The sequence below is a fragment of the Convolutriloba macropyga genome, chromosome 15 (assembly GCF_964194025.1).
Source record: "Convolutriloba macropyga chromosome 15, txConMacr16.3, whole genome shotgun sequence".
In the NCBI taxonomy this organism is placed as follows: domain Eukaryota; kingdom Metazoa; phylum Xenacoelomorpha; order Acoela; family Convolutidae; genus Convolutriloba; species Convolutriloba macropyga.
The window spans coordinates 48,157,412-48,168,433 of NC_134482.1; positions in this window are offsets into that span (position 1 = coordinate 48,157,412).

Sequence of the window (11,022 nt, forward strand, 5' to 3'; positions counted from 1 at the left end):
TTTTCGGCCCCAAAAATGGAATAAAAAGGTAGCGCCCAATGGGCAGTAAGTGCTCTTTGAGCCTTTCAGCTCTGTTTCAGCTCAAACTGTTTTGGAGACTTATACTATTGGTGTGAAGGGCGTTTCTTAGAGGTTGAAGACGCCCCCACTGTTGACCCCCCTCCCCCCACTATTGCCCCCACCACGTTGTTGCCCCCAAACCACTGTTGCCCACAATCCCCTCCCTTCCCCTTGGCTACTGACGAACAAACGATCGCTAAAAACACGCAATTTTATACTTATTTTCACAATTTTTTTCAAGCTTATTGAAAATTTTATGTCATTTTTTGAATTTTTTAGGAGCCGACGAACCTTCTGTAGGGTATGACAATAGGTTACTGTAGTTTCTAAATGAAATGGAGTGTTTTTATTTTTTTTCAAACACCACGAATTTTAGCTATTTTTTTACAAAAACTTGCAATCTTGTCAATTTTTTGACATTTATTGTCATTATTCATGTTTTTCAGCTAAAACGGAGATTTTCCGTTAGGGTTTGATAATAAGTTACTGGAAAATGTTTTTTGGCCAAGGATTAGTTTTCAACTTTTATTATCACAAATTTTAGCCATTTTTTATGCAATTTTTTTTCTTTTTTTTGAAATTTTTTGTCATTTATTAGGCTTCTCCAGCACCAAGAGCCACGTAATCTCCTGTAGTATTTGATTATAGGTTACTTCATGGGTTCTAGATGTAGAAGTTTTAATCTTTTTGGATTTTTGTTTTTCATTTTTTCGGCACCAGGGTCCTAGTGACCTTCTCCAAGGCTTGATAATAAGCTGTTGCATAGCTTCTAGAGCTAAAGGAATCGGTATCAAAATTTTTATTAATCCAGCTTTAGCAGCTTTTTGATAAATTTTATTTTTTTTTCAGATTTTCGGAAAATTTATATCATGTTCCATTTAATGGTTCTTTATGAGTCAGTAAAAGTATTTAAAGCTTGAAATAGGGATACCAGATAGCCCCTTGAGACACTAAATTGGTTCTGAAGATTTAATATCTTGAATTTTAGCAAGATTTTTTGTTAAATTTTGCGATTGTTTTCAAAATTTTTCAATATTTTTGTCCTTTTCTTATCTTAATTGTCATTACTGGCCAACGAAACTTTTCAAGTCTTGGGGACGCTTGACTTGACATAACTCCGGAGACAAAAAATAGTTTTGCCACACCAAAATCTGCAAGCTTTTTTTAAGTTTTATATTTTGCAAATTTTTAGAATATCAGTTATTTGATTTATTTACTAACAAGGCAAGAAAACTAAAAGATGCAGAGTCGAATCGAGCTAGAGCTAGCCTCACTGAACCGTGGCTAGCTACTGACGAAGCCAACTGCTCGCCGGTCGTTTGAGAGCAATTCGCCCGACGTTAGTCGGTTATGTTAATTTTATTTGGCTCTTTTAAAATAAACGTTATAGAACTTGCGCAGATCTTTTCGCTTTCTATTGGTTTAAATTAGTTGCATTTGCAGCATCTACCTCATCTTTCTCTATCATTAAGCTCTATCATATTGTTTCTTTTTTCAATTAAATTCCTAAAATAATTTTTGGCTACTATACATTTCATGTTTTCAAAATAAAATAGTTGAAATCAGCTATTGGTTGTCAAGCAGTATAGTTTTTGCGGCTTGAAACTGAATAATTCGGTGTAATTTGTTCTCAAATCGATAACTCTTAGCTAATAAGCGTTCCTGTTAATTGCTAAGCGTTTTGGTTTTTAACTTATAAAAAGGCTTTTTTAATGAGCAGTGTATCTGTTTTGGATTATCGGCAGGTTTCCTGCCTATCATTTTCACTATTTTTAACCGGCACTTTCAACTAAAATTCCTCTCATCACAAACTAATTAAATGTCAATCACCCTTTAGCAAGATATAAACGATCACGCGTTGCTTTCCAAATAATGAAAAAATGCTGAATCTTCAATCCCCCCCCCCCCCCACCCTCCACCACTTTGACATTGACATAATCATTCGATTTTAATATGTTAATTCATAATCGAGAGCTTTATTAGAACTTATTAAGAGGAATGAATCATGTTTTCTCCATATCTTATTGCAATTGAACTAATTTGTTTTTAGGCTTAACGGCATTTTGGTTTTCTTATCTTCAGATAATTTTTAAAAGAAAACATGTAGTTCGTTTTTTTTTGTAATATACATGCAAGCATTTTAAAATTTTAACCAATCATGATTCTTTTTACCATTTGCGTTTCAAGTTTGAACATCGAATTTTGGTTCCTTTTAGTCGAAACTGTTGAATTGGGCGTTTAGCCGAAAAGTGTCCATAGCTATCAACAAACCGAATGATCAAATTGCCTAATTTTATTTTTGGATCTTTTTTGTTATAAATATTAATCTATTGGATTATTTTGTAACAAAAAGTTGGTATCTTTTCCTTTTGTGCCCACTAGTAAGTTAGGCACCCTCGTTTATATAACACGTGTCATTATCCGGTAAATCATAATGTGATTTTATATCACGTGCACTCGGGGGGGGGGGGGGGGGGGGGAGGCAAATAAATTGCTAGGTGAAAAATGCGGGTGGGTATGCGTTATATGACCACTAAGCCGGGAAGGGGCTATAATTGGAAAGAGACAAACATTTGATTGATTGGGAAAATTTCGTATTTTTAATGTCACAACCCCAGTTTAGTGGCTCTAAAACTTTTACACCACGCATATGTGAATTATTGTTCCGACCCACTTTAGTGGGGGAAGAAGTATATACTCAAGTGGTTTTGTTTTGTTCAGTCAATTTTTGTCGATTCTCGCTTTTTCCGATGAGTTGCGGAGGTTTAAAGATTTCTGAACGTAGTTTGTGCTTCAATTTTGCTTCAATTTTGATCAATTTGTGATAAAATATGATAAAATTGCTAACCATAGTCTCAATCGTATTACTTTTAAAGATAGAAGATGTTGGTGAACTGTTTGAACACACTTTTTTTTGGCAAAATTGTGCCTACTTGACCAGCAGACATAAAAACTGCTGAAAGGATCTTCCTTTACTCAGATATGGCTGATTGTGCCTCCGGCTCCTAAGAAAAATTTCTGCAATTTACATTTTTACGGTCGTTCGGTAAATTAAACCGATATTTATAAAAAATGCATAGTTTATTTTTCGATAATTTAAGATTTTTGTTTGCCAAAAAACCATTACGAAGTACTTTAGAACAATTGCGTTTTGAAACAGACGATGAGGATAGCAAGGCAGGTTGCGGTCTCACCGTTGAGTTTTGCGATGAAAAAAAGTTTGGGATTGTGTTTTGTGTCTTTTTTAAATAATTTCTTTTCAATTTTTTCATCCCAATTACTAGATTTTTTTTCTCATATAAAGTTTCAATTAAAAAGCGGTCCCTGTATAATCCAATTAAGTCTAATGAACCATTATTGTGTTTGAAGAGTAAAGATCATGACTTATATGGATCCGACCAATTGTTTCCGTAAATTTTAAATGAAGTCTTGAGATTGTCAAGCATTTGATGTTTTTTTTGTAGTCTTATGTCTGAGTCTAACTAACCAACTTCTAATTGGTTATTTAGAGAGTTTTTGATTTAATTTTTTAATGCTTTCAGTTGTTACTTAATGCTTTTTTGGTACTGTAACTATATAAGTATCCGAAGGTCATCATCTATTTCTGATATAATGATTTTTTGTTCAAAATAACTGTTTCGGTAAAATTTGGTAGTTTTTTATTAATGGCGAAGCAGTAGGAGCAAGATCAGTTTTGGTTTAGTTGCGGAAATTTATTGTTTAAAAATTACGTGGATAATTTTTATGGGGCGCTGTTTATGTTTTTTTGAAATACTTTTTCCTCTTTTTTTGGTCGAATGTTAGATACGATCAGAATGATTTAAAATCAAAGCTCGATTAGTGACAGGTCTTTTTACAGGCCGAAAGACCCCTATGAACATATCTAAAAATTTCAGTGAAGAACATATGTGTTTTTGGCTTCAGCACCGTCTCATGACTAATTCCACAATAATGACATGTACAATTGGCTTCCTAAGCAGTGATAAGTTAAACTATTTAAATTTTTTCATTTGAAGATGTACGGTTGTTATGTCCTACGGTTTTAAAAGTTTGTTTAAAAAAATAAAGTTGCTTTTTGAGATTTGTCAATTTCAATCTTATTTCTGCAATCTTTATGCATAGTCTCGTTAGTGAGAGGTTGAATTCTTTTTCAAGTCAATTTTAATGTTGTCATAATTGTTTGATTTTAATGTATGTCTTGTCTCTTACTCTTCTTATTGGCAGTTATCATCGGATCTCTAAAGAGTTTTTGTTTCATTTGTAGATTTTGAGATTTGTCAATTTCAATTTGTTTTTTGAGATTTGTCAATTTCAATCTTATTTCTGCAATCTTTATGCATAGTCTCGTTAAAGAGAGGTTGAATTCTTTTTCAAGTGAATTTTAATTTTGTCTTAATTGTTTGATTTTAATGTATGTCTTGTTTCTTACTCTTCTTATTGGCAGTTATCATCGGATCTCTAAAGAGTTATTGTTTCATTTGTAGATTTTGAGATTTGTCAATTTCAATTTGTTTTTGAGATTTGTCATTTTCAATCCTATTTCTGCAATCTTTATGCATACTCTCGTTAAAGAGAGGTTGAATTCTTTTTCAAGTGAGTTTTAATGTTGTCTTAACTGTTTGATTTTAATGTATGTCTTGTTTCTTACTCTTCTTATTGGCAGTTATCATCGGATCTCTAAAGAGTTATTGTTTCATTTGTATGTTGGTTAGAGCTTAAAGCAATTTGTTTAAATTGATAAACCAATTATTTTCTTACAATGCGTGATTTTTGAACGTTTTCTATCGCTTCCTCTTTTGGTGGAGAATTAAGTCAGAAACGTGGTTGAGCGGGGCCGGAACATTATATGTGGACGCACATTACCGAGCCTTCTTGTTTAATTTCTACATAGTAACGAAATTTATTTCATAATATTTTACATAGGTCACCAAAAAACACTAGGTTAAACCAGAACAGATCCACTACTTAGACTATCCTAGATTTTAACACGAATTTAGACTTTTTAGACAACTTCGATTGACTTGTTTTACACAAAATTCGAAAACAGTTTTTCCTTGAGAGCAGCAGCTGTAAATACTGCCATTGAAATTGGGCTTGGAAATGGAATGCATTGGCTAATATTATGTTATTTAGCTTTCTATGACTTTTCGGTTTGTAATTAAAATTCGCGAAACCATAATAAACGATTCATTTATTTCTTATTTTAATTAGTTGCAGCGCTTTAGAATTATTTGAGACTATTGTTGAGCTTTCTTTTTCAGGTGTTTTTAAAGCCGAAGCTTAGATGATCGCATTTTTTTATTTCCAAACATTTGATGTTAAATTATTGGAACACAATCTTTTCTAATCATTATTATTTTCTATTCTCAATCAAAGTTATATTTTGATCACATACCGCACGGCCTCGACCAAGACAGTAAAAATCAGAAATGACGAGGATAAAGTTTTTCATGTCGTTTTGACCAAGGTTGGGGTGAAGTTAATGATTTTGTCACCTCTTGACCTCTGTCACATCTTTTGATCTTATATTAGTTTTTATTATAAATTAATTAATATAAAAAGTCAAAACATCACTTTGTGTTGGATGTAGGAGATATCAATGTTTTGATACTTTGAAATTTGAGTATTTGTCGCTTTATTGTTCAAAATTGTTCAGTTTCCGAAAAATTTATTTTCATTTTTGGCTGTTTGATCAAGCCAAAAGTCCCAGTAATGATTTTTTTGGCAAAATTTAAAAAATAGCCAGTTGATGAAAGACTTTGATGAAATTTGAAGAAAGATTGAAATAAGGTTTTGTCTTCAACTTTGTTATTTGTCTGACGAGCTCTGATTTTTGAGGTTATTTTTTTGTTAGCTGATGCTACAAATTCATAAACGTGGCTCTCTGCTTGTGTCGGATATAAGTAATTTATATACGCTTTTGTTTATGTTTATATAAGTTTGCTTGTGAATGTTTTCAGTTCGGCTTTTTAAACTTCAATTCTTTAAGTCGTTCTGGAAATGACTTTAATCGCACTTGACTTAATCGAACCTAAAGAGCTTTTATGAAATAACTATCAAACCTTGAATTAATCATGCATGGTCATTTAAGAAATGTATGATTTCCCGGTACTCAAACAAGTGTTATATATGGTTCCTAGTAGTCATTAAAAAATAATAAAAAAAATTGCAAGCACAAAAATTGTTTAATGTTTGTTTTTGGAAGAATATGCATAAAATTCTCATTAATCATACAAGGTATATATATATATATATATATATATATATATATATATGTTTATATATATATATATATATATATATATATATATCTTATGTTTATATTTACATATATATATATATATATATATATATATAAACATTTTATATGTATGTATATATCTTATATATATGTATATCCCATCTATTGTGGGCTTAGATTGAAAACCTACCAATAAAGTGTAAAAGAAAAGCCGTAAGTTTACCATTTTAAAAGATGTCTTGTCCTTGTTTTTCTTGTGGGATAAATGAGGAAATGATAATTTCTCGTATATTTTATTAATGAATGCAGATTTCTTTTTGGTGTTGAATGACGAATCTAAGATGAAGCATTAAAATTGGTAATTTCAAAAACATCATCTTAATTGAATTAATTGTGATTAATAAATTGTCCTTGTTAGCCTTATCTCTTTTTGTAGATACAGTTTTTGTCATGTTTGGCACGTGAAAAGTTAATAAAAATTCTTGTACAATATAGTCCGGATGTACTTGAATTAATATTTAATTGTATTACAGTCTATTGTGTGATTCTTTATATGCAAGAAAACAGTACATTGGAGTGCATAAGAAGATAAACTGGATCTTTTCCATTTGTGCCCCCCCAGCTTAGGGGGCGCATATTATTTGCACCGCCTAGGCGCAGGTGCCATTTTTTAGCAGAATGATTTACTATGTAATAGCACGTGCTTTCTAACTCTAGGGCGCATAACGTACTGGGGGGGGGGGACAAACGGAAAAGATCCGATAAACTATATGATTCATCTGCAAAAAATTTGAAAAAAAAATTGGAAATGAATAATTGCTGGCTGAGCCTGGCTTTAAAGTTATTGAGTTTGTATTGATATAAATAGACTTTAACCAAATATTGGCGACCCCAGTTTGTGAAATTGTTATTGCATATAATTATTCATATGCGCGTTACATATCGAAGAAGCGAACTAACAGGTCAATTCTGATTGATGAAATTTTAGAAATAACAGCATTGATTTCTAGTTCTTGAAAATTAAGAAATCCCGTTTTAAGCAAAAAGATTTTGTTTTCCTGGTAATAATGCTGGTATCATATATAAGATTTCCTGATAATCAAACAAGGAATGATCAAACAGAAATGACGAGGATAAAAATTTTCGTGTCGTTTTGACCAAGGTTAAGGCGAAGTTAATGCTTTTGTCACCTATTGACCTCTGTCACATCTTTTGATCTTATATTAGTTTTTATTATAAATTAATTAATATAAAAAGTTGAAACATCACTTTGTGTTGGATGTACGAGATATCAATGTTTTGATACTTTGAAACTTGAGTACTTGTCGCTTTATTGTTCAAAATTGTTCAGTTTCCGAAAAATATATTTTCATTTTTGGCTGTTTGATTAAGCCAAAAGTCCCAGTAATGATTTTTTTGGCAAAATTTAAAAAATAGCCAGTTGATGAAAGACTTTGATGAAATTTGAAGAAAAATTGAAATAAGGTTTTGTCTTCAACTTTGTTATTTGTCTGACGAGCTCTGATTTTTGAGGTTATTTTTTTGTTAGTTGATGCTACAAATTCATAAACGTGGCTCTCTGCTTGTGTCGGATATAAATAATTTATATACGGTTTTGTTTATGTTTATATAAGTTTGCTTGTGAATGCTTTCAGTTCGGGTTTTTAAACTTCAATTCTTTAAGTCGTTTTGGAAATGACTTTAATCGCAATTGACTTAATCGAACCTAAAGAATTTTTGAAATAATTATCAAACCCTGAATTAATCATACATGGTCATTTAAGAAATGTATGATTTCCCGGTACTCAAACAAGTATTATATATGGTTCCTAGTAGTCATTAAGAAATAATAAAAAGATTTGCAAGCACAAAAATTGTTTAATGTTTGTTTTTGGAAGAATATGCATAAAATTCTCATTAATCATACAAGGTGTATATATATATATATATGTTTATATAAATATATATATATATATATATATATATATGTTTATCTTATGTTTATATTTATATATAATTTTGAACATTTTATATGTATGTATATATCATATATATATATATATATATATATATATATATATCCCACATCTTTTGTGGGCTTAGATTGAAAACCTACCGATCAAGTGCAAAGGAAAAGCCGTAAGTTTACCATTTTAAAAGATGTCTTGTCCTTGTTTTTCTTGTGGGATAAATGAGGAAATGATAATTTCTCGTATATTTTATTAATAAATACAGATTTCCTTAGGGTGTTGAATGACGAATCTAAGATGAAGCATCAAAATTGGTAACTTCAAAAACATCATTTTAATTGAATTAATTGTGATTAATAAATTGTCCTGGTTAGCCTTATCTCTTTTTGTAGATACAGTCTCTGTCATGTTTGGCACGTGAATTGTTAATAAAAGTTCTTGTACAATATAGTCCGGATATACTTGAATTAATATTTAATTGTATTACAGTCTATTGTGTGATTCTTTATATGCAAGAAAACAGTACGTTGGAGTGCATAAGAAGATAAACTGGATCTTTTCCATTTGTGCCCCCCCCCCCCAACTTGGTGGACGCATATTTTTTGCACCACCTAGGCGCAGGTGCCATTTTTTAGCAGAATGATTTACTATGTAATGGCACGTGCTTTTTAACTGTAGGGCGCATAACGTACTGGGGGGGCACAAACGGAAAAGATCCGATAAACTATATGATTCATCTGCAAAAAATTTGAAAAAAAATTAAAATGAATAATTGCTGGCTGAGCCTGGCTTTAAAGTTATTGAGTTTGTATTGATATAAATAGACTTTAACCAAATATTGGCGACCCCAGTTTGTGAACTTGTTATTGCATATAATTATTCATATGCGCGTTACATATCGAAGAAGCGAACTAACAGGTCAATTCTGATTGATGAAATTTTAGAAATAACAGCATTGATTTCTAGTTCTTGAAAATTAAGAAATCCCGTTTTAAGCAAAAAGATTTTGTTTTCCTGGTAATAATGCTGGTATCATATATAAGAGTTCCTGATAATCAAACAAGGAATGATCAAACAGAAATGACGAGGATAAAATTTTTCGTGTCGTTTTGACCAAGGTTAAGGCGAAGTTAATGCTTTTGTCACCTATTGACCTCTGTCACATCTTTTGATCTTATATTAGTTTTTATTATAAATTAATTAATATAAAAAGTCGAAACATCACTTTGTGTTGGATGTACGAGATATCAATGTTTTGATACTTTGAAACTTGAGTATTTGTCGCTTTATTGTTCAAAATTGTTCAGTTTCCGAAAAATATATTTTCATTTTTGGCTGATCAAGCCAAAAGTCCCAGTAATGATTTTTTTGGCAAAATTTAAAAAATAGCCAGTTGATGAAAGACTTTGATGAAATTTGAAGAAAAATTGAAATAAGGTTTTATCTTCAACTTTGTTATTTGTCTGACGAGCTCTGATTTTTGAGGTTATTTTTTTGTTAGTTGATGCTACAAATTCATAAACGTGGCTCTCTGCTTGTGTCGGATGTAAGTAATTTATATACGGTTTTGTTTATTTTTATATAAGTTTGCTTGTGAATGTTTTCAGTTCGGGTTTTTAAACTTCAATTTTTTAAGTCAATTTGGAAATGACTTTAATTGCACTTGACTTAATCGAACCTAAAGAATTTTTGAAATAACTATCAAACCCTGAATTAATCATACATGGTCATTTAAGAAATGTATGATTTCCCGGTACTCAAACAAGTATTATATATGGTTCCTAGTAGTCATTAAGAAATAATAAAAAGATTTGCAAGCACAAAAATTGTTTAATGTTTGTTTTTGGAAGAATATGCATAAAATTCTCATTAATCATACAAGGTGTATATATATATATATATATATATATATATATGTTTATATATATATATATATATATATATGTTTATCTTATGTTTATATTTATATATAATTTTGAACATTTTATATGTATGTATATATCATATATATATATATATATATATATATATATATATATATCCCACATCTTTTGTGGGCTTAGATTGAAAACCTACCGATCAAGTGTAAAGGAAAAGCCGTAAGTTTACCATTTTAAAAGATGTCTTGTCCTTGTTTTTCTTGTGGGATAAATGAGGAAATGATAATTTCTCGTATATTTTATTAATGAATACAGATTTCCTTAGGGTGTTGAATGACGAATCTAAGATGAAGCATCAAAATTGGTAACTTAAAAAACATCATTTTAATTGAATTAATTGTGATTAATAAATTGTCCTGTTTAGCCTTATCTCTTTTTGTAGATACAGTTTCTGTCATGTTGGGCACGTGAATTGTTAATAAAAATTCTTGTACAATATAGTCCGGATGTACTTGAATTAATATTTAATTATATTACAGTCTATTGTGTGATTCTTTATATGCAAGAAAACAGTACGTTGGAGTGCATAAGAAGATAAACTGGATCTTTTGCATTTGTGCCCCCAACTTGGTGGACGCATATTATTTGCACCGCCTAGGCGCAGGCGCCATATTTTAGCAGAATGATTTACTATGTAATGGCACGTGCCTTCTAACTCTAGGGCGCATAACGTACGGGGGGAACAAATGGAAAAGATCCGATAAACTATATGATTCATCTGCAAAAACTTTGAAGAAAATTGGGATATGAATAATTGCTGACTGAGCCTGGCTTTAAAGTTGTTGAGTTTGGATTGATATAAATAGACTTT